The sequence below is a fragment of the Triturus cristatus genome, chromosome 5_1 (assembly GCF_964204655.1).
Source record: "Triturus cristatus chromosome 5_1, aTriCri1.1, whole genome shotgun sequence".
Taxonomy (NCBI): domain Eukaryota; kingdom Metazoa; phylum Chordata; class Amphibia; order Caudata; family Salamandridae; genus Triturus; species Triturus cristatus.
The window spans coordinates 735,864,884-735,889,603 of record NC_140587.1 but is presented as its reverse complement, the minus strand read 5'-3'; positions in this window follow the sequence as shown (position 1 = coordinate 735,889,603).

Genomic DNA, 24,720 nt, shown 5'->3' with positions numbered 1-24,720 from the left:
AGGTAGTCATCAGAAGATTGCATCAATGAGGTGAGCATCTGTGGCCAAAATAGCTTGTCCTGTGTGGTAGGAGCATACACATTAAAAATAGTTATAGGGATGTTATCAATTAACAAAGATACATTCACCCATCTACCATCAGAGTCATTGGCTTGGTGTATAACTTTGATATTTAAGCGTTTATGACAAAGAATAGCAACACCATTACGTTTTCCTGAACCAGGAGATGCAAAAACATGACCCACCCAATTACGACGTAGTTTGGCAATTTCAACCTCTTTTATATGAATCTCCTGTAATAACACAATATCCCCTCTCAAATTTGCCAAATGGGATAACACACGCTGCCGTTTAATGGGAGAACCCAATCCTTTAACATTCCATGTAAGTATATTTAACGACATTTAAAAATACAATTTATACCAAAGAAGTTGTGTGGAAGTCAAATACATACATAAGTGATAAAATACAAAGCATCTTGTAAAAATTGGAGAAAAAATGGCATTGCGTCTAGAGGAGTAGCTAAGAAATAAGGAGAAAAAATATGAAATAAGAGAAAGACTTGGAGAAGAGAGATTAAAAGTAGAAAGGTATGAAACGAAAAGATTGAGGATCAAATATAAACAAGAGGAAAAACAACTGGAGGAGAGATATGACCAGAGAGAAAAGCAAAGAGAGTAAAAAGAAAAGGAGAAAGAGGATAAAAAACAGTTATTACAAAAAACAAAGGTACAAAACGACAGACAAGAGTAATGAAAAAATAGAAGAACAAATAGACATACCACCAAAAATAATGAAGAGCGGGGTTGGTGAAGCCACATGAGGAAGATGGGACACTAAAACGGGAGACTCTACAGCGACGATGAGGAAGGGACATCCGCTAGGCAAGCTGAGGAGAACAAGGAACGATGAAGAACCACAAAATCGCTACCTGAGAAGGAGAAGAAAAGGGGGAACAAATTAGCACAACATAACGTTACAAAATACAAGAGGGGAGAGTTTAATATCATTAATGGTGAGACAAACAGACACCGCTAAAATGAAAAGGTCCATCATGACTGAGGCACTTCCATGGACTCCGTTCTGCAACTGTACAGGAATTGTTGGAGCAGCGCAGGGTCTTCATAACTGGTAGTTTTGTTGTTATAAGTTACTTTAAAGAGGCATGGATGGAATAAACCATAGCGTGCGTTTATACTGCGTAGTGCAGGTCTCATGTCTAGGAATTTCTTCCGAGGGTCAGCAGTTGGTTTAGCATAATCCTGGGCAAAGAAAAGAGCAGAACCATTCCAAGTAATTTTCCCCGGTTGCTTGGCAGCCTGCAGGACTCTGAGTAGATCCGTATTCTCCAGAAAGTATAAGATGACTCCCCTCGGTTTAGTAGACGATGATGAAGGAGAGCGAGCTAAGGGACCTAAACGATGCGCCCTTTGAATATTTAATGAGGGATTTTCTGGAAGACCCAAAAGAGTTGGCAAAAAGGATTTGAAAAATTAGATTGAATTGGCACCTTCAAGACCTTCAACCAATCCATAAATGCGCAGATTATTGCGCCTATTACGATTTTCTAACATTTCAACCTGTTGTTTAAGTTGAGCCACCTCCTGAGATATAAGAGGAACTTGAGCTGTGATGTTTTGAACAGAGTCAACACGTAATTCCAGGTCTCCAACTCTCTTCTCAGTGAGAGACCAGTTAGCTTCCAGATTCTGAAGTCTGGCGTTAGTTTCCTCCATATGTGGTTTGAGGGCACGAATTTCATCAAGAAGGAGTTCCATAGAAATCGGGGACGATGAACTAGTGGGAGAAGGCGGGTTAGCCTTCACCCTTTTGCCAGAAGTAGACGGTGACGCAGAAGGTATCTTGGTATTTTGTTTAGCACTTGAGCGAGGAGTAGACAGAGTAATAGACTTGGCGCCAACATAGTCTTTGGTATTATCGTCAGTATGTTCTTGTAAAACATCAAAAGGATTAAAGACCTCTAAATTGCCCTCGGTGGAGGAACGGGCGGCGTTACAATTGCCGCGAGGCATGATGTTCTGAGAAAAAATATACTGAGAGTCCTTCAAAAGAAAGCAGAGTCAAAATTGGAGGATAGTAGCCCAGCAAAGATGAAGAAATATTGTTGAGCAGTAACTGCAGGCACACCAGAAATCAAGTAATATAGATGCTGCCTAAAAAGGACGAAAGAAACGTGATACTAACAAAGAAGGCAGCCAAATATGGATCAGCACCGTCATACAGCCGCAGGCGGGGAGCAAAGGATCGTTGAAAAAACAAAATGGCGGCCGCGGCGGTGAGGTAACAGGAAAAACATTAAAATAAACTTTCCAGCCTCACCCTATGAAAAAATAAAGGTATCATTCTGGAGAGTGGCAGTTCCGATTGTCAAAACGAACAATTTCGGCGATTTCGACGAAGAAATGCTGCCTGCAGAGGTCGCGTTCCCTCACGGCTCGCCGGAGTTCCCGGGAATAGCGGCCATCTTCTAAGGCTCCGAAGCCACGCCCCCGAACACTCACACTCCTATGTTGAGACTCAGCATCAGTGCCAACTGATATGGACCCCAAATGACTGAACAGGACAGGGCACAGGCAAGGAAACAACACATGTCTCCGACCCCACCCCACATGATGCAGACAGCAATGTGCACTTGGATTAACCGCCAGCCTAGATGAGCATGTGCAATAGTGATTACACACAGACCAGGGAACACATGTCAAGGAGGGGAAAGGAGGAAGAACAGCAGCGGATGACTTTGGGGAACAGGAAATGCAATGCACATATTAACCCTGCCAGTGTATCGATGCGACTGGGCACTTCCCAAAGCTGGTGACACACAACAAACACACATGTACCTATCCCCTTGCTGCTGCTGCATCACCTGTAACCGCCTATCCATGTCAGGGAAGACCACTGCCAGGACACGCTTCATTTAGTGGGTCAGGCGCCGGCGCCCGCGGTTCTTGCCTTCTGGTGAGTCCCCCAGCAGGAACCGGGTGATCCTCCTGGTCCAGCACCGGATGTCCTGCCAGCGTTTCCTCACCTGTGCCAGATGCCGACTGCGACCCTCCACAGATCTCACGGCCCTGACGGCCCGCTTCCATATCTCCCCCTTCTCGTAGGTGGTTACCTGTGAGGATGACAAAGTGAGACAACATCACTACACCTGCTCCATGTCACAGAGACACACATTTCAACATCTTTGATATGTTGAACAGGGCATAGTATGCTGCCAACAAATAGCACCTTTGTCATAGGGACATTAGGCTCAGTGGAAGCCCCAATGCACTACATGGCATTGAAAGTACACAGGTGGCAAGAGGGGTGCGACACACTTCCTGATCATGGCACACACTGGACATCACAAGCAACACAAAGCTGATGGCCAGCACCTCCAAGCAGTCACATACCCCAGGCCACTGACCCAACAACAGCAGACTACACAGACACACACAGGCACAGATCATTCACATGCCAGTGGCAACAGCCAATACAAACCTCACTCTGCACATGTGCCACTTGCCTGGGGGGTGTCACAGGTGTGGGGCTAGCCCAGCAAGTCAGACACACAGCACGGATCACTTCTCACATCAGATGGGTCGAGCTGTTGCCTCCTCCATGCAGCTGTGGTGCAACACTTCACATAGACACTCACCCACATGACAAGGAACATTCACACACATCAATGTCCAGATCATTTGGACACTCTCACCACAGCTCCACTCAACTCACACACATCTGTGGGTACAGTCACCTGTCACACGGGGGGAACACTGAATCACCTCAGGACTATAGAACAAGAAGGGCCAAGAGGATTAGCAATGCTGAATGCGCCATGCAGCATGCAGTGAATGTCACAGTAAGCACAATGCAAGTGAGGAGTGCACATATGAACCACATCATGCTCTGCATGACAGACATGAGCCATTCCCCTCCCCCGGGACCCACTCTAAACAACATTTCATGTCTGTCACACCTGGACACAATACCAGAAGTGCCAGTCACAAAAAGAAGGGGCACAGTCAAAGGTAGCGGAGTCAGCACTCACCTGCACCCCTGGTCTACCATACAGGCTGGGGAACTGTGGGAGGATGACGTCCAGCAACGCCTCATTCTCTTCCTGTGTGAATGGCTGGGCCCTCTCCACAGATCGCGACATGGTGCCAGAGGAATCACAAGCAGCAGCAGTGGTGTCGAATCAAAGGTTGTGCAGGCAAGTGCCCTCTCATGAGTTCTGCCTGAGTTATATCTGCCTTGCTGGCCAATTTCGGTAACAGGAGTGGTGCAGAGTGATTGGTCAGACTCCTTTGCATCCTACGTTTCCTCCAATCCCTTTAAACATACACCAGTGACAGCATTAGCATGTTTTCGAATTTGCAGCATCATGTCAAGTCAACAACCACTTTGCAACAATGTATATTGTGGCCAACTGTTTTTTCCAGGCCACATGATGGAAAAATTTGAACTTCAAACTGGGTATCCATGACAACCAGCATGCATGTAGGCCCTAATACTTGTCCCTTATGTGAGCCCATTGTAAATATCATATCCCCACACAGGTACGGTGCGTTTCACATGTACCCCTAGGGCACCACTCCTCTAGTGCTACGGGCCATACACGCGTGTGTAGGGCCCGTAGCCCTATGCTGGTGTTGCTGTACGCGTACGCCATAGTGCTACGGGCCGTACCTGCGTGGGTAGGGCCCGTAGCACTATGGTAGTGTTGCCGTAGGCGTACGCCATAGTGCTACGGGCCGTACCCGCATGGGTACGGCCCGTAGCACTATGGTAGTGTTGGCGTAGGCGTACGCCATCGTGCTATGGGCCGTACACACGCAGGTACGGCCTGTAGCACTATGGTAGTGTTGGCGTAGGCGTACGCCATTGTGCTACAGGCCGTACACATGCGGGTACGGTCCGTAGCACTATGGTAGTGTTGGCGTAGGCGTACGCCATCGTGCTATGGGCCGTACACGCGCGGGTACGGCCCGTAGCACTATGGTAGTGTTGGCGTAGGCGTACGCCATCGTGCTACGGGCCGCACACACGCGGTTACGGCCCATAGCACTATGGCGTACGCCTACGGCAACACTGCCATAGTGCTACGGGCCGAACTCACGCGTGTGTAGGGCCCGCAGCACTATGGCGTACGCCTACGGCAACACTACCATAGTGCTACGGGCCCTACACACGCGTGTACGAGCCGTATCTCTATGGCGTACGCCTACGGCGACACTCCCATAGGGATAGGACCAGTGTGTACACGTACGTGTGTACAGTCCGTACACACATGCGTACTCCTACCCAAACACCATATAGTGATACGACCATACACACGCCCTCAGAGCGTGTGTACGGTGCGTTTCACAGCTTACACTGGTGATAGGAGGCGCACAGGAAAGGAATGGAGGTGTCTGACTCGCACAAGGATGGACATCAAGTCATTGTCAGTGCAGTGCTTCATGTGTAGGGCCTAGGTGTGTCAGGCAGTGAGCTGGCACATGTCTCCTCATGCTTTAACCCAATAGTTGTGTGATGACCTGTGCACACATGTCATGTGTGATGGGGCACTATGTGGTGCACTTCCCCTTCACACCTTTTACATGTGTGCATGTAGTTCAAACCTGTCAAGCACTGCATCACTGGCATGGCACAGTCACCAACACCCACAACTGTCCCCTGATGCCAAGGTACACGGATGATGACACCTGACATCTCACTACCAGCGTGCCCCGATGTGACAATGTCATGTGTGTGTCCATGATCTTGCTGTTGGTGTTCTGTCAACGGCATCTGCTGTAGCTGCATCCAACATGTGTCTGTGTGTAGATGCCCATGTCACACTATTACGCACACCAGGACACATGTGGAATAACACGTAACGTGTGTCTGTATGCATCGAACAGGGACTTGCGAGCTTAGGACATATCAGCGTAGTCTCAATGTCTGTGTGATAATTTTTGACATGTACCCCTTCATGGCAAGGTGTGTGGTCTGTCCTTTTTCCATGACATGTGACCTGTGCGTCTAGCTTGCCGGCAGCTGTCTGTATGAGATAACATCCTTCAAATGCACATATGTGGATGTATGTCACTCCTGTAATGTGTCTGGCTGTTCACTCACACTGGCCCACAGTTACTTTCATGGCATGTCATGTAGACCCTGACAATCCACGTTTGTAGCTGGCTCTTGGTAGGAGTATCACCTGGCTGGCATACGTGTGCAGGATGTATTGCACAGACCAGACTCTGTATATAGCATATGTGTATTAGCTGTTAAACATGTGCTCAGTTCATTGACATTGGTGTAGTAATGTACTCAATCTTCGTTATTCCTTCCAAATTGCTGCAGGGCACCGCCTCTCCCCCGACCAATGCCAGACTTGGCTGCCATGAGGGAACGTGACTGCATACGCCGCTACAGATTCCCCCAACAGTTAATTGTGGACCTGACAAACAGGTTGGCCCCACACCTCCAACCGCAACACAGTTATCCGACTGCGCTGACCTCCAAGATGAAGGTGATGTCAGCCCTACATTTCTTTGCCAGCGGTACGTTTCAATTGACCATAGCTGATGTGGGTGGCATGTCCCAGACCATGTTTAGCCATGTCCTGCATGATGTTTTAGAAACTATGTTGGAGCACCTGGATTAATTCATCCATTTTCCAACTCCTGAGCAATTGACAGGTATCAAGGGTGAGTTCTATGCCCTGGGAGGGATGCCCCATGTAATTGGGTCCATTGATGGGACACATGTGGCTTTGGTACCACCACAGGCACAGGAGGTAGCCTTTCATAACCGTAAACATTACCACTCTATTAATGCCCTTGTGGTGTGTCTTGCTAACATGGTAATTTCCCATGTCTGTGCACGTTTTCCAGGGTCAGCACACGATGCCTACATCATGAGGCGTAGCATGGTGCCAGAAATGATGCTGCAGCTGCACAACGAACGAGCATGTCTTGTTGGTGGGTAGACTCTGTTTGTCCAGTATTCAGCGGTATCTTAGTATATGACGGCATCTCCTGACCCACTTCTTTACATGATGTTTCCATGTAGGGGACTTTGGCTATCCCAACATGCCATGGCTGGTGACGCCTCTCCGCAACCCGAGAACAGCTGCAGATCTCCGTTACAACAACGCCCATGGGCAGACCAGGCGAGTGATTGAGAGGACGTTTGGCCTCCTGAAGAGCCGATTCAGTTGCCTCCACAAGACCGGCGGGTCCCTCCCATATGCACCGGTGAAGGTCTGCAAAATCTTCCTCGTGTGCTGCATGCTGCACAACATGGCAAGGGAGAAAGCTGTGCCACTCATCCTGGATCCCGATGAGCAGGAACATCCACCCGTGGAGGATGACGGCCTTGGTCACAAGGCAAGTGAGGAGGAGGAGGAGGAGGACATCCGGAGTCAGCTCATACGCAACTTCTTCTCATAATGGTGAGTCCCTGGGTCTGAGGGTGCACGCTTGGAGCCTTGTGTGGCATGTGTTGCAATGTGTGTGTCCAGCTGACTGTATGCGAAGTGACTTTGAGGTGTGTGCTGATGTGTCACTCGAGTGCTGATGTCATTCCACACATTTTAGCTGACACACTCAATTGACAACTAGCATGGTGTCAACTTTATCCATGTAGAGTACATGACCATGCATGCGGATGACTATGTTTTTCCTAACTTCTTGTGTGTCTCTCATCCCCAGGTATTTGCGCATGCTGTCTGCTCGTGGCATCGTTGTGCTCCTGCTATTCCTCATGAGTAATGCAACGTGTGCTGAATAAGCGTTACATGCACGGACATGGTGAGAAGTCTCCTTTGGGTAAGGATTGCAGCAAGGCTTTTTGGGTGTGGTAGTTGTTTGTAATGTGTGGGCACTGCTCCTGTGCAGGTATTGTTACTATGCATACATGTCGACTCACCATGGGGCACATAACATGTAGCATGACTCACATGAATTGATAGTCACACTTCGTGACAGTCATCTGTTATGGGATTGTGGATTTTGATGAAGGCATCTATGTGTGTACAACTTCCCTCGGAAACATACGTGAGGCTACGGGTGAACATATTGCGGGACATCCCCATGAGAGGCTCAATGGGGATTTGCAGCCTCTCCGTGTGCAGCAGGGGATGTTTGGCTCACCCCTTCACTGGTGTGCCACTCCTATGGATTGACAGCATCTGTGGTGCGAAGGGGGTGTCCAGTGTAGGTCCCACATGTTAATCCAAAAGACCATGTGAGTCTGTTAATATTGATGCATTTCCATAGGTGTGAGCCTGAGTAATAAAGGCGTTCCTTAGCCTCCAAGGTGCCTCATCTCTGTCAATTCAGGTCTCTTGCCACTGTGCATGCGCCATCTCTGGCATGGTTGTCAAGGATTGTGCATATGAGTCTATGTGTAGATTAGCAACCTGCATGCTGTTCTACATGTATTTGATTCTCTATTGTGCATGACGTCCATGGCTGTGTATGTGTTTTGGTATGTTGGTCCCCACAACGGGCCATCAACACCTTCTGGGGTGTGTTTCCTGTGCGCAGCTTGGCCTTCAGTTTCATGAGCCGGTGTCAGTCATCTTTGGGGATTGTGCATCCTTTGTCTCTGGGTGTGCCATTGAAAACCGGTCACTCCTTCCTTGACATACACCTGTTGCAGTAGTCCTTTCTGACATCCTAGTCTTTGTGTGAAAATTGTGGCATAGTTCCCAGGACATGCCGCCTGCTGTTGCAGCCACTGCAGCAATGGCACACAAAGTTTTCTGATTTGGCAACACACACACATCAAAGATGCTCCTCTCTTCCTCCATCAACCCATTCATTTGGCTTTCATCAGCTTGTCTGTGCCACAGTTGCGGCCATGCCGTCCCAAAGGCTGGACCGTCTGCACATGCAACGTGCACATTGCACGAGCCTCATGTCCTTGCATGACCCACATCACACTACAGTCTGATGTTGCAGCCACCCTCCAAGCAATATCCATCCACACATCTGCCGCCAGCTCTCAGGCATACACTAAGCACACACACAACACCTTTGCATGATGAGTTTGCAACTCCGACTGCCTACACAGTGCTGCCATGCCTTCCAGGCCCTGTCACACCCACCAGGTCATGTCCCTCCTACTCCCCACCTGCTCTGTACCCCGGCAAGGACATGGGAGTGGGACTCAAGGCTTCTGCATGTAGTATGCTGTCGTTGTGAGGCACATGGCACAGGTATCATCTCTCAGCGTGTCAAACTACAATGTGTCCAGGACCCCCCTCTCCACCATCACATGCGCACACAACCTCATCATCAACTCGTATGCCATTGACAGCCAGGTGCTCCTCACCCTCACCAAGGGCGCAGACATTGCCAGTTCCAATATTGTAGATTGTATGGGATCCATTGATGAATGGCAGAACAGCAGCCACCTGAGGCTGGACTTGTACAGGACTGAGGTCAACATCTGAGCATTGTCCCCTTACAGCTGGGTCAACTGCTTGTGTCCCACCCGCAGAAGCCCCGCACAAGCACCCAGTGTCCATGCACACAAGATGGTGTGCATCATGGATTGCTTGCTCACATTTGCCATGGTAATCACCAGCATCTGTGCCTCAGACTGCAACACCCTCTGCATTATGCACATGATCTCCAGATAGATCCACTCCAAGGAAAGACGGACCATCCCCCAGGTCCACGACAACATCCGTGTCAAATACTGCCCTGCCCTCTATGGGGCAGCCACATTCAAACTCCCAGGACACTTGTCCACATCCAGGCTGCATCTGCACACCTCAGCTGCAACATCCTGCGCCCCAGCCACATCACCGTCCAGCAGAGATAGCTGCAATGGATCACTGTGTGCTGCAGGATGACCTTCAGACTCCCCACCCACACTCAGGAGGCAGGCCACAACCCCGACCCGACACCAACCTTGTACCACTGTCATCCAAGACCCCGTAGTGCCATCTCCGTGCATCCAACCTTGACCTGGCCACCATTCTTCAGATCCACCGTACTCCAGCATGCAGGACATAGTTCTCCAACCTGGGAACACATACCTGGGACTCCCTCCCCGGGAACCTCCGAATGAGGCATGACCTCTACGCCTAAATGGTACTCTTCCAAATAGGTCTGTCGTCACAGTATTGCATGCACCCCCTCAGCAGCTTGATGCCATCACAGGTGAGTATTGTGCTCCATGTCTGCATTGAATGATACATTGTGACCCATGGGTGTTCTGTACCAGACTCCGATCCCACGGTATGGATGTGTGGAGTTAGTTCAACACTCAGGCATAGTTTGACATTTACACACACATATGTTGGGGAATAATGCCAAATGACAGCAAGATCTCATGACAAAATAAAGTATTTATTTTTGGTGGGGTAAGTCTTTTGGTAGATGAAGTAAGGTGCTCCACCGGGTGCATAGAATCCAAAGTTCACAGGGGGAGATAGCATCCTTGTCAGTTGGAGTCATCAGAGTCCAGACCACAGTGTTGGTCATCATTGGTCAGACTGTGACCAGCAAATCCATGTGGCAGAGAATGTCATTGGGTGAGGTGGTGCTGTTGCGCCAGAGGGCCAGGTGCCAGGCCAGGTGACCTGGGAGATGTAGATGGTCCGCTGACTCTCATGGCCTTTTCTGTGGACGACCCACCTTCCTCCGGGGACCCCCAGATGCAGGCCTTGACGATGTCTGTGAGTCTCCGTCGGACGAATCCTCCTCCTCCTCCTCCCTCCCTGTGGCTGGTGCTGGTCTTCGCCTGGTGTCACAGGGAGGGTTGCCCATGTTGTCGGCAATCCGACGGAGTGAACGGCTCATGTCCGTTTGCACCGCCAGGAGCTCAGCCAGTCTTGCCTCCATCCGTCCTTGGTGTTGTTGTTGACTGGCATGTTGCTCGGCCTGATTGATTGATTGATTGATTGATAAAAATTTATAACGCGCAAAACAATAACCCGCAGGTATCAAGGCGCCTAACAATACGATCAGAATTGAAGCAAACATCCATACATATAGGCTTGCCGAAAGAGGCAAGTTTTGAGGGCACTATGGAATTTCTGTAGGGAGGGTAGGGATCTGAGGTCCAGAGGAAGGTCATTCCACCATTTGGGGGCCAGAGTGGAAAAGGTCCTGCCACCCCACTTAGTTCTTCGTATGCGGGGAGCTGTCAGAAGCGATTTCCCGGAGGAACGCAAGTTCCTTCCAGGAGTGTAGTGAGAGATGATGGAACCAACTCCCGAGTCGCTGTTTTTTGCAATGGCTCTATATGTCATGCATAAGACTTTGAACCGTAGTCGATGTTCTACCGGTAGCCAATGCAGCGTTTTCCTCGCCGCCGTGGCCGAAGAGCGTCTGGGAATATCCAGAACAAATCTAGCTGTGGCATTTTGAACTACCTGTAAGCGCTGCAGGAGGCTCCTGTTTAGCCCCGCATACAGCGCATTACAGTAGTCTAAGCGTGAACCAATGAGTGCGACAGCTATTTGCTTTCTGGACTGCAAGGAAAAGTATTTCCTAATCCTTCGAAGAGTGTAGATCAAGCCCCAGCAGGTGGAGATGGTTCTACTCACCTGTTTGGTTATGTCAAGGGCAGGGTCTATCATCACCCCGAGATTCTTAGCAGATGTAGTGGGGGAAGGACACTTTCCCAGCGAGTCAGGCCACCAATTGGCTGACCAGATGTTTTCTTTCCCTCCAAACACCATCACCTCAGTCTTCTCCCCATTCAGTTTAAGAGAGTTCTGAATCATCCAATGACCAACCGCCTCCATACAAGATCTAAACTTGGAGGCGGTTTGCACATCTGAATGGGAGAGAGAGACGAGTATTTGGGTGTCATCTGCATAAGAGACTACCTCCATCCCGAAAGTTCTTATTAGTCTGGCTAGTGGGGTCACGTAGATGTTGAATAGGGTCGGGCTAAGCGCCGACCCTTGGGGGACCCCACATAGCACAAGTCGGGATGGAGATAGGAACTCCCCCAGCTTAACTCTTTGTTCCCTCCCATCAAGGAAAGAAGTCAGTAGATCTAGGGCTGCGTCCTTCACCCCCACATCCCTCAGGCGCGATGTAAGTACTGAGGGGGAGAGGGTATCGAAGGCCGCAGTTAAATCTAGTAGGACCAGGAGGGTGGTCTGGCCCCCATCGACTGTCGTGCGGATTTTATCAAGTACGATGGTGAGGGCTGACTCGGTGCTGTGTTCCCTCCTGAATCCATGCTGGGAGGAGTCCAGGCAGCCAGAGCTCTCCACAAAGACAGCGAGATGCTTGTTAAGATGTGCCTCAAGCATCTTCGCTGGAGCCGGAAGCAGCGAAATAGGACGGAAATTTTTTAAGACCTCCGGATCGAGAGAGGCCTTCTTTAACAGGGGTTTCACTACTGCCTTCTTCCACTCCAGAGGGAAGATGCCGTCTCTGATGGCAAGATTCATTATTTCTAGCAACGGTGGTAGGAGGGTCTCCCTGCACTGCTTGATGATTTTCAATGGGCAGGTATCCAGGGGAGAACCTGACTTAGTCTTATTAAGCAAGATCTCCAGATCATGCAAGGCCAGCGGGGGAAAGGAGTCCAGGGTGCACAGTGGGGAGATGTCAATAGTGGTCATATTCATCTCAACCCGAGCAGTGGGCACACTTATACAAGCTCTTTGTTCCTCAAGAGCCAAGTGGATATACTGTATTTTCGTGTGGAAAAAGGAGGCAATCTTATCACATAGGTCTTGAGATGGAATAACAGGATCAGGAGCTTGCAGGATGACTAAAGAGTCCACGATTTTAAAGAGCTCCTTCAGCGAGGAGAGCGAGGTTGTCAGGGCTACATAGTAGTCTTGTTTGGCCTGCACAATCGCCGCTTTATATTTCCTGACAAGGAGTTTATGGGCTTCCTTGTTCTTAAGGTCCCCGCTAGCATGCCAGAGCCTCTCCTTCCTCCTCACTTCTTGCCTGAGGAGTCTAAGAGAGTCAGAGAACCATGGGGCAGATGGTCTCTTTTTGGCTCGGCGGCGGGTCTGCACTGGGGCCAATTCATTCAGGGCCTCCATAGTAACCTGTTCGAAATGGCCAACTGCGGACTGTACACTGTCCAAACCTGTAATAAGAAGGCTATCAGCCCAGGGCGCAAAGGAATCACTGCTAAGATTTCTAAAGTTTCTAGCAGTTTCCTTTACGTGATTCCCTATTTTGCAGACACCCACCCTATGATATTCCAAGAAAAATGGAACCGCAAGGTGATCCGACCAAGATAGATACACCGGATCTTAGATGGTCAAACGGAGATCATTTGAGAAAATGCCATCTAATGTGTGGCCTGCACGATGAGTGGCCCCGCTAATTCACTGCGTGAGTCCACAGGACGCCAGGGCCTCAATAAGACATGATGTATCGGATAAATCATGCCGTTCTAAATGAAAATTAAAATCACCCAAAATGGAGAAATTTTCTTGACCAAAGTAGGGTTCCAGGGCCTGGAGGAAGTTGTGCGTAAAATCGGTCCTCGAGCCTGGAGGTCGATATACTAGGATTCCATTAAAAAAGGGACATTGCGCTTCCTTTATTGTAAAATAAAAAGCTTGAAAGCAATCCGGGAAGTCGAGTGTAGGTACAATATGACATTGGAGGTGGGCTTTATGAAGGATCGCTATGCCCCCTCCCACTCGACCCTGTCTGTCGAATCTAGCCAGGCAGTATCCTTCCGGGACCGCTTCAATTAGATCAGGACCAGATGAATCTTTGGCCCATGTTTCAGTGACAAACACTAGGGTAGGCATTCTATCTGATACCATCTCCTTAAACATTATCTTATTTTTGACAAGGGAGCGGGCATTAATCAGGATGCCTTCTACTCCCACTGTCCTAGAACTGATGATGGCAGGTTGGCTAGGGAAAGGTGATAAGGGACAAAATTGGAAGGCCTACGCGTGAGATGGCAGCCACATCGTAAGGGAAGAAGAAGTTCGTCAGGCTCGTAGGAATGCGAACATCCTAGTCTTCGACGTTTCAGGCATAGCATTTGCCGGTGAGAATAGCTATAGCGGAGTGAAAGGGTATCGACGAGGTCCAGGGTCCAGCCATCCAGCGCTTCCTCAGCGCGGACGGGCGCAGACGGGCTGTACTCTGGCGTGACTCCGGCGTCACTAAGGCGTCCACGCTGCGTGTACACGCTGCGCGCCATACTCTGCTAATTATGTAGGGCTCTAGCCAGTCCACGTACCGGCTTCAGCGAATGGCTGAGGAGCGCTTGTGACCCACCCAAGATGGCGTCCCAGGAAAACAAAGCGCGGGGACCAGGCCGCCCGAATGGCGGTGAATGCAATCCTGTTTTACAGTGCAGCAGTGCGATCCGGGTCTAAGGGCACAGGTAGGGCAACTGATAGTATCTAAACAATTTATTCTAACTTTTAAAAACAAGGTGTAACAAGCGCAATTTAAATCAAAGCAAAAAACAGAACGGGGTTTTTTAAAATTCAATTGCGGCCTTCCAGCACATAGCGCTATATACAGGACGAGATTCAGGCAAGAGTGAGAGGCTCTCCTACCTGACTTAAATACTATTGCCAATTTCAGCCTCTAGCCAGTCCACGTGCCGGCTTCAGCGAATGGCTGAGGAGCGCTTGTGACCCACCCAAGATGGCGTCCCAGGAAAACAAAGCGCGGGGACCGGGCCGCCCGAATGGCGGTGAATGCAATCCTGTTTTACAGTGCAGCAGTGCGATCCGGGTCTAAGGGCACAGGTAGGGCAACTGATAGTATCTAAACAATTTATTCTAACTTTTAAAAACAAGGTGTAACAAGCGCAATTTAAATCAAAGCAAAAAACAGAACGGGGTTTTTAAAATTCAATTGGGGCCTTCCAGCGCATAGCGCTATATACAGGACGAGATTCAGGCAAGCCTGCAGGTTCTTCATCTCGTCGAGGGTCCCCTTCATCTCTGTGAGGCTCGACACTACCTGGCTGATACCCCTGGTGTCACGCCGGTATGTGTCCAGGATGTGGCATATGTGTGACATACCAGTTCCCTCAGCTGGCTGGTCAGGTTCGCGCCTCCGCCTGCCTCCACTCCCACCACCCCTGCCCACATGAGCCTGGCCTGCCGTTGTGGGCACATTGGGTCTATGGGACCCCTGAGGGATGGCATTATCGGGGTTGTCTGCCTCCTCCTTGTCCCTCCTGGTCAGACTGGCTGTGTTGTTCAGTGCGAGCAGGGCTCCTGGGTGTCTCCTGGGATGTGGCAGGAATGGGGGTGGTGGTTGGCGCAGATGTACCTGACGCAGGTGCGGCAGGGGCTTGGGCACCAGAGGGGCCAGGTTGGTCGGGGTCATCCACGGAGTGGTGAGAGTCGTCGCTGCCAGTGGGATTATCTTCACGCTGAGCCTGGGACTGTGATTGTTCGCCCCCATTGTTGGGGGGAGGTCGATGACATTGCCCTGTGTGTGAGAGAGAGACAATGTTAATGCTGTTTCATGCCACATCCATGTTTCATACATATTCAAGTTGTCACAGATCCTCCAGGTAGTTGGATGTGCCTAGCATTCCTCTCAATGTCCACTTGGGGATGGGTATGTTGCGGTGGACAGTTTGGTATGTTCTCCTGAGTGTTTGACCAGTAGAATTTTGGCTCGGATGCTTATTTGGCGATGGATTGGTCTTGTTGTGTCACATGTCCATTGTGAGAGTGGGTAAATCCATTGCCTGCCCCGGGGGTATGTGCTTGTGTGAGGGGGGTGTGTGACCGGGCCTGCTGTTGGGTGTAGTGTGATTTGTCATTGGGTCTCCCAGGTGATGTGTCTGTCCCCTCATGGTGCATGCTGGCATGACAGTGAGTTTGAGTGCCTGTGCTAGATATCTGAGCTTGTGTAGTTGGTGTTTGAGTGTACAGTGGTCACAGAAGGACCTTGTGCTGCATGGGGTACGAGCCTGGGGTGTGTCACGTACAGGTGGGGGGCTGTGCTAAGGTGTTGGGGTACGGTGCGTACAGGTGCGGGGCTGTGCTACGTTGTTGGGGTACAGTGCGTACAGGTACGGGGCTGTGCTACGGTGTTGGGGTACGGTGCGTACAGGTGCGGGCCTGTGCTACGGTGTTGGGGTACGGTGCATACAGGTATGGGGCTGGGCTATGGTGTTGGGGTACGGTGCATACAGGTGCGGGGCTGTGCTACGGTGTTGGGGTACGGTGCGTACAGGTGCAGGGCTGTGCTACGGTGTTGGGGTACGGTGTGTACAGGTGCGGGGCTGGGCTACGGTGTTGGGGTATGGTGCGTACAGGTATGGGGCTGGGCTACGGTGTTGGGGTACGGTGCGTACAGGTACGGGGCTGGGAGACGGGCCTGGGGTGCGGCGCATACAGGTGGGGGCTGGGGTACGGTCCTGGGGTACGGGGCGTACAGGTGCGGGGCTGGGAGACGGGCCTGGGGTGTGGTGCATACAGGTGCGGGGCTGTGCTACGGTGTTGGGGTACGGTGCGGAGGGGGGTACGGTGCTGACATACGGGGTACGGTGCTGACATGTGTGGGGTGAGGGGGGCTGTACGACTCGTATCCGGGCACAAGTTTACCCGTGTACATGTAGGCTACAGCGTTCGCTCCGTACGGGGCCTTTTACATGCGGTTGTGGATTCGGACGGGCGGTACGGATCGTACTTGTGCGCTCGGACTTCTGTTTTACGATTTGCACGTAAAAATGTCCGGCTCCCTATCGGACACTTTTCCCGACGCTATTCGGACGTAAAAATTTACGGCTCCCTCTCGGACCATTTTCCCGACGCAATTCGTATGTATTTTTCACGTACGAATCGTACTTCGCAGTTTGTACGGTACTTGTACGATTCGTACGGGAAAATATACGGATACGAGTCGTACGCATTTTTTTTTCCCGGATCGGAATCGGCACCTATGTGTTCCTTATACAGTTGGCCATAGGTTTCCACATGAATCTTCCAGTTCTCTGTGTAATAGCAAATGATGAGCATGGCCTGACAGATTGGACACTTCTAAATCCTGGCTTTCATGTTTATTCAGCAGCTTGCTGTACTGGGTATTTAGAAATGTTCCTGATCACTCTATGATATGTGCACTTACTGCATGTGTAAAGTGATAGATTATTGACCAGATATTTGACTACTTCGTCCTTCCTAGGTAGATAGTGACATTGCAAATATGTTTTACACTCACACATACATATGTACATGTTAAACCACTGAAGTTGCTGTTGGCCCATGTGACAGTAGCACAGCCGTTTCTTAGTTCACTTAATTTACCATGTGATTTTGGTGCTTTCATGTGGTGCAGTTCCGACATGTCACATGGATTGTTATGCCATTTATTTTCAGGCTTCAACTATTGTTTTGCCAGAGGAGTTGTCATGGTGTACTTTGATTGACACACATGTATTGCAATATGGGCGATCTATATGTGGGACACACTGATGTTGTTACAAGTAGCTGTCTACTACAAAGGTCGACATTAAACATTAGTTTTTCATATGTATGTGTATGACTAACTTTTAGGGGAATGTGTGCATCTATGCCTTGATTTTTCCTCATTGCTGTGGCAAACGAATGTTGAGATTGGTATTCTGAGTACACTGTGGTGCCCTTATCAGGTCGGATTTTATTTTATGTTGATGTCTGATGTATGATATGTTTGGCATCATCATGTTTGACGTGAGGTTCACATTGCTGGATTCATATGTTTTCTATTTGGGCTACTGACTACACAGGACAGGTGAGCCATCACATTCATTGCATCAGTCAATGCGGCTTAAAAACCTACATTTATGTGTATGTAGGCTGTCAGTATTGCTGAGACATATGTATGTTTTGTAGTGTTGGGGTCACAATGTTATCCAGTATTGACATGTACACATGTCTGGGACCCACATTGACATGGCATATCACACATGGTCTTTCCACGCGCTTCTTCCTGTGTTGCTCCTGAAACTTTACTCCATATACAAGTATGCTGCCATGTGTGACACGCTTGCTCAATTCCACAGTACTTGCACTCACACCTCTGACCTTGTTGACCTTTGACTGATACCAAGAGTATGTACACCATTGAGGAAATACTCATCTTTACTTTTCTCTTGTGTTTCATTTATACTAATACGTGCTTTCTTTCTTGCCACATGGTTTCATTTGAGATTAATTACCCAGTGCAGTTGACATGGTTCCATCCATAAACACTGAGTAAAATCCATTGCCTCCAATGATGTAAAGCAAGTGGCCTTTGTACATTTTAAGGGAGAGAAACTGATACAAAATATTATATTCGAATCAGAGAGTGAATTAAACCTCCAGGGTCTGGTATGCATTTGAATCTATCACCATCGGACTGCAAAATATTCTTCTAATTTATTGCAAAAGAATTTGTTTTGTTTTTAACGTTTTTCTTCTTTGCACTACTTCCTTTTCATGCAACCTGTTTTAAACTGATTTTTAAAGAGTGTGTAATAGTATACGGTTTGTTATAGTTAGTTATACCCATGTCCTACTACCCTCTGTAACTATATTATTGGTTGAACATTAAGGGGGTAGGGTATGCTACCATTGCTATTCCTACAACAACCTAGATAAACAAGGGAAGTTAAAGTAGTATCTGCAAGAGAAGTACTTTACATACAAACTAAACGGGTTCACTTCACTCCATAGTTCTCTTGCCTGAAGAGTTTACCAAAGTGCCTTCTTAATAATGGTGTTAGTAGTGGCATCAAGCTAGTGCTCTAACAGGAAAAGATTCACAACAAGTGAGATCCCAATACCACCTAGGTAAGCTCCAACTATAGGTTTAATCAAAAGGATTAATCATCGCAAGCAACTACATTGAAGAACAAATGCTGAGTTAGTGGGTTATATATGAACATAGCTTTACAAAGAGTGAGACAAAACTACTACCACAATGATACAATAAAGAAAATAATACCAGATATTATAACAAAAGCTAGCAATAGCAGTTTCTTCTGAGTAATGGGGAGCAAGTATTAAATTTAAAACCACAGTTATGAAATCCTCAAGTCAGGAGGAGAGGTGTACTCAGAGTCCGGAGTGGATTTGTTAGCATTTATAGAACACAAGGCCTAAATGATGGTGTTGATAAATGAGGTACTCTAAATCTCATCTAATACTTTTACTGGTATGGTCTTTTTTTGCTCAGGAAATAGAAGACCCCTCGGTGAGTTGGTGTTGCTTCACCAAGTGTGTGATCCCATTATGGGGTAAATTCACACCTCAATAAATCACCGATCCCGGGGGAAAAGGGTTAGGGGCTTGAAGAATGGATGGGAAAGGGGATTTGGGGAAAGGTATGATAAAGGAAAACACTACACAACAACACAATATTTACTGGGCAACGATCAGCACATCATCAACAATCTGTTGTGAAAGGAAATGAAAACAAAATATACACTTCAGTAAAATTCTATGCAAACAGTCCTTCAACCCCAGAGATGCAAGCTACTGAGGCATCTAAATGTTCTATCACCTATGTTTGAAAAATACAAATTATGGAGTAGGGAAAACTTAAGAAGTGTAGTCTAAGGGGCATATTTACAAAGGAAGTGGCAGAGTTAGGTGTTTCCCTTCCTGGCTTAACACCTCACTCCGCCAATTCAGAAACTCAGGGCTGGACCATATTTACAAGACTATGGTGCAGCCCTGCATTTCACCCTGCGCTGGCGCTATACTTAGCAGCCTAGCGCCAACACAGGCAACCTTGCACCGTAGTACAAAGGTGTCTGAGTGCAGGGGAATATTGTTTATGTCCAGGAAGGTCATCCTGTTTTTTAAATAACGTAATACTTGTTCTGATGTTTAGTAAATACTATATTTATGTATTTAAACACACTCAGTATAATTCTAACATCTATTAAGCCTGCAACATTTGCAAGGCCCTGGCTGTAATAGCTGTAAAAGTATGATGTGCATTGTGATATTAAAAAGGTTTGTATCACATATCTGTCACTTTATTCATATTTTTAATTTTCTAATATTCTGTTGGCACAGTCAACCTTTAACACTTTTTATTTGTCCCCAAGTAAAAAAATACACAGGTACAATTTGAGAACAATTTGGGGGATTATTTCAAACACTGGTGGGGCAAGAAGTCTTCAAGCTCCTAAAATCAATGTTATACATCAGGACACTGGGCAACTACTTTGGGTGTAAGGGTCGGGGGTCTTATTAGAGGTAGTACATGCTATACAAATACAATTATGATTCTTTGAAAAGGAGATATGTGAGTACCTGGAAATTACAATCTTCGACCATGGTATAAGATGTGAATAACATCACATCACTTTAATTTTGAGTGCACCACTGTCTAAACCTTAAATAGTTTTTGAATGTACCTAATCAACCATAATAAAATGTTTTGAGTGCCTAACCTTTGTTGTTTGTGGAAGCCAACTCAATCTGTGTGGGTGTAACAGATACGTAAACTCTATGCAATTAAAACTCTTTGCATGATAGTCAGTGAAGCAGGGTTACTTCATGTAGAGTTTTATTTTAAGCAACATATTATCAGGGCAGCCCAAATCAGAAGTTCTAGAAGAAGCACAACATACAATAAAATTGCAAGACACTACGCACATAAAGGTAGATAGCTACACAAATCTGTCATTCAAAAGGAAATACTCCTAAAAGAGTGATTTGTCACGTGGTTTGGAAGCAGTGCATATTTGGGGTAATACACAATAGCTAAATGGGTTTTTAAGTGCAGAGTCCTTTTAAGATAAATAAGTAAGATAGCTCAGTGAATTTACACATTGCTCTGACATTTGCAATGATGTGGAGATCATGAGTTTGAATCCTTGCAAAACAGACCCAGAATTCCATCCTTCCATGTTCCAAGGAAATGGCAGGAGGTAGATATGAAGCGATTTACCTTTAGCTATCAGTATTATTTCTGCTTCTATACTGACCCATCATGTCTCGTTGTTGACTGAATGATGTGGTAAAGCATCAGAGATGCAGTACATTTAAGAAATCAATTATGTGTGAGTGTGTCTGTATTTGCTTGGGGCTGTAAAGCAGTTTCAAACAAACTATTTTCTCAAGGATAGCTTTTGGCTAGTACATTGTCTTGAAATTCTATCCCAAGCCCACCCTTTTAGCTATACTAGCTCCTATGATACACTTTAGAACTTAAATTCATGTCTCACTGCTTTTCAAATCTACCCCCTGCCACTGGGTTGGGGTGGTGCCGTTGATGCTGGAGTGTTGCTCCCAGCTTGCTCCTCGGAGGCTGGTGCGGCAGGCACATGACCCCCAAAAAGGTTTATGCCGGCATGCCAGTGGTGGAAATCTGTTTCTTCTTCTCCTCTCCATTGGCCACTTTCTTCGCAGCACCTTTCTTTTAGGCCATCTTTAAGCTGCCAGTTAGTAATGGCACTTAGAGCCACAAGGCTGTCTGGCAGTACTGTGGGTGATGTCTCTTGTGCACCTAAAATCAAACAAGCAAGAAAAACGTTTTGTGAAACGTGGCATTGTTGCAGTTTGAATTAGCATAGACAGAGACAATATAATTTAGTGTGGTTTTCAACCCGCCACATTTTGATGGGTAAACAGACAAAGTATCGAGTTTAATTTATTGACCTACTGGAATATCGATGTTGAAATATCGTCATGCCAGAATATCGACAGTCAGAATATCGTCGACAAGAATATCGAGTTGAAGGTAAGTGAAAGTAAGTAATATCGTTTTTACAAATATCTATGTTAAAAATATTGTTTTTTAGTTAGTGTTATGTATGTTAGTATTTAATTTAAATGTATGTGTTCTATATTTTTGTGTAAGTATTGCTTTTGTATTTTAATATATGTGTATAATTTTTATAAGTTATTACATTTTTAACAACATTTTGCTTTTTAGTTCTGTATTGGGTTGAGGGTTTATAGGGAAATAGGGTGGGAAGTAATTTAATGATAATTTAATGATAACACATTTATTAATAATTTCTAGAAGTTAATAATTATTTTTTAATTAAATTTTACGTTTTATTTCCGTAGCGGGTTGTGGGTTTTTAGAGAAGTAATTTAAATATTATTAATTAATTAATAATTGTTATTAATTAATATGTATATATAATATTTAATACTTTATATTGTTAATTGTGTAAATTAATTTAATAATAATGATTTATTAATTGGTTAATAATAATGAATAATTAACTGTTAAATATGTTAACTGTCTCATTTTTTAGGAGTGGGTTGTGGGTTTTTAGGGGAGTGGGGTGGGAAGTAATTTAATTATAATTAATTAATTTATGTTTTGTAATAATTAATATTTATGTTTGTAATATTTTATATTGGTAAATGTGGTTATTAATGTATTAATAATTAATTAATTATTATTTGGATATTAATCAATATTAAATAATTAATAAGTATGTTAATTGTGCCTTTTCTTTAAAGAGTTTGTTGTGCGTGGATAGGGAAGTAGGGTGGGAAGTAATTTAATTTTAATAAAATTTTTATTATTTTTTTTTCTACAATATTAATCTAAAGGTATTTTATAGTGTTAATTAGTGATTGTTTTTAATTTGCTTGTTAATTGTTATTAGTTAATTCATTAATTGCCAATTAATTATGTTACATTTTTCATGTTTTACAATATTGGTGGTGTCATTTATAGGGGAATATGGTGGGAGGTAAATTATTTTTGAATTATTAATTATTTGATAATTAAGGTTAATTATTTTGCTGGAGTGGGAATACTCAATTATCTCCCTCTGCTATCCAACACTTTCCCTACTGTTGCATTAGCTGGCGTGAGAATACTAAATTATTCCCCTTTGCTATCCAACACTTTCCCTACTGTTGCATGTGCTGGAGTGGGAAAAGTAATTTTATCCCCTCAGCTGTTTAACACTTTCCCTACTGTTGTACTTGGTGGAGTGGGTATAGTAAATTATTCCCCTCCGCTATCCAACATTTTCCCTACAGTTGAACTTGCTGGAGTGAGAATAGTAAATTGTTTTCCTCCGCTAACCAACACTTTACCTACTGTTGCACTCACTGGAGTGGGGATAGTAATGTTTACCTACCCGCTATCCAACACTTTCCCTACTGTTGCACTCACTGGAGTGGGAATTGTAATTTTTACCCCCGCTATCCAACACTTTCCCCACTGTTGGACTTCCTGGAGTGGGAATAGTAATTTTCACCCCTCCGCTATCCAACACTTTGGGGCCGATTCCGATCCTGTATCTTTTTTTTCCGTACAACTCGTATCCGTAATTTTTACCGTACGAATCATGCAAGTCCCGTCCCACCCGTGAAGTACGATTCGTACGGGAAAAATACATACGGATCGGCCCCATCCGTACAACTTCGCTCGGGAAAAGTTGTACGAGACGGACCCGGACACTTTTCCGTACGAATAAAAAAAATACCGTCCGGGCGTACAAGTACGATCCGGACCGGCTTTCCGATTTACGAATCGTACGGAAAATGTCCCGTACACGGGGAATGACTTTACCCGCTACAAAGCAAACTTTGCACGACTCGTATCCCGGGAAAAGTAGTTCCGGGGGTGCGAGTCGTACAGGCCCCCCGTGCATATGTACGCACCTCACAACAACATCGCGTATGTACACACCTTACAACAACATCATCACATATGTACGGTGCGTACCCCAACATCACGTATGCACGCACCCCACAACAACATCATTGTGTATGTATGGTGCATACCCCAACATCGCGTATGTAGGCACCTCACAACAACATCATCGCGTATGTACGGTGCGTACCCCAATATCGCGTATGTACGCAACCCACAACAACATCATCGTGTGTGTACGGTGCATACACCAACATCGTGTTTGTACGCACCCCACAACATCATCGCGTATGTATGGTGCGTACCCCAACATCGCGTATGTACGCACCTCACAACATCATCGCGTATGAACGGTGCATACCCCAACATCGCATATGTACGCACCCCACAACAACATCATCGCATATGTATGGTGCGTACCCCAACATCGCGTATGTACGCACCCCACAACAACATCATCGCGTATGTACGGTGCATACACCAACATCGCGTATGTACGCACCTCACAACAACATCATCGCGTATGTACACACCGAACAACAACATCATCGCGTATGTACGGTGCGTACCCCAACATCGCGTATGTAGGCACCTCACAACAACATCGCGTATGTACACACCGTACATAGGCAATGTAAAAAAGCACAACACCACAAAACACGTCTACAGTGCACAAAACATGGAAATGATCCATCCAAACAGGCAAACAGAGGGGCAACCTCACAACCACCCCTTATAACAAACCCACCAAAAATTCAAACTGAGGCCCACCCACAAATGGACCAATAAAAAGGGCCCACACACACAAACCATGAGCCTTTGTAACAGACTCACTGCAGCTAGAGAGCACACATCAACAGCTGCACCCATTCACCTTAACATATACACCTTCACACAACCTCCTTCACACATACCACCTCTTCACATTCAGACCAACACCTTCACATTCAGACCCACACACCCACAACCATCCACACCCTAACCCCACACCATGCCCACAGACAAGAATCCAAAGTTCACAAGGGAGGAGCTGGACATCCTTGTCAATGAAGTCCTCAGAGTCGAGCCACAGCTGTTTGGAACATTGGTCAGACAGACCAGCATAGCCGAAAAATCACGCCTGTGGCAGAGGATCTTCGATAGGGTGAATGCTGTTGCACCCATCAGAAGGACCAGG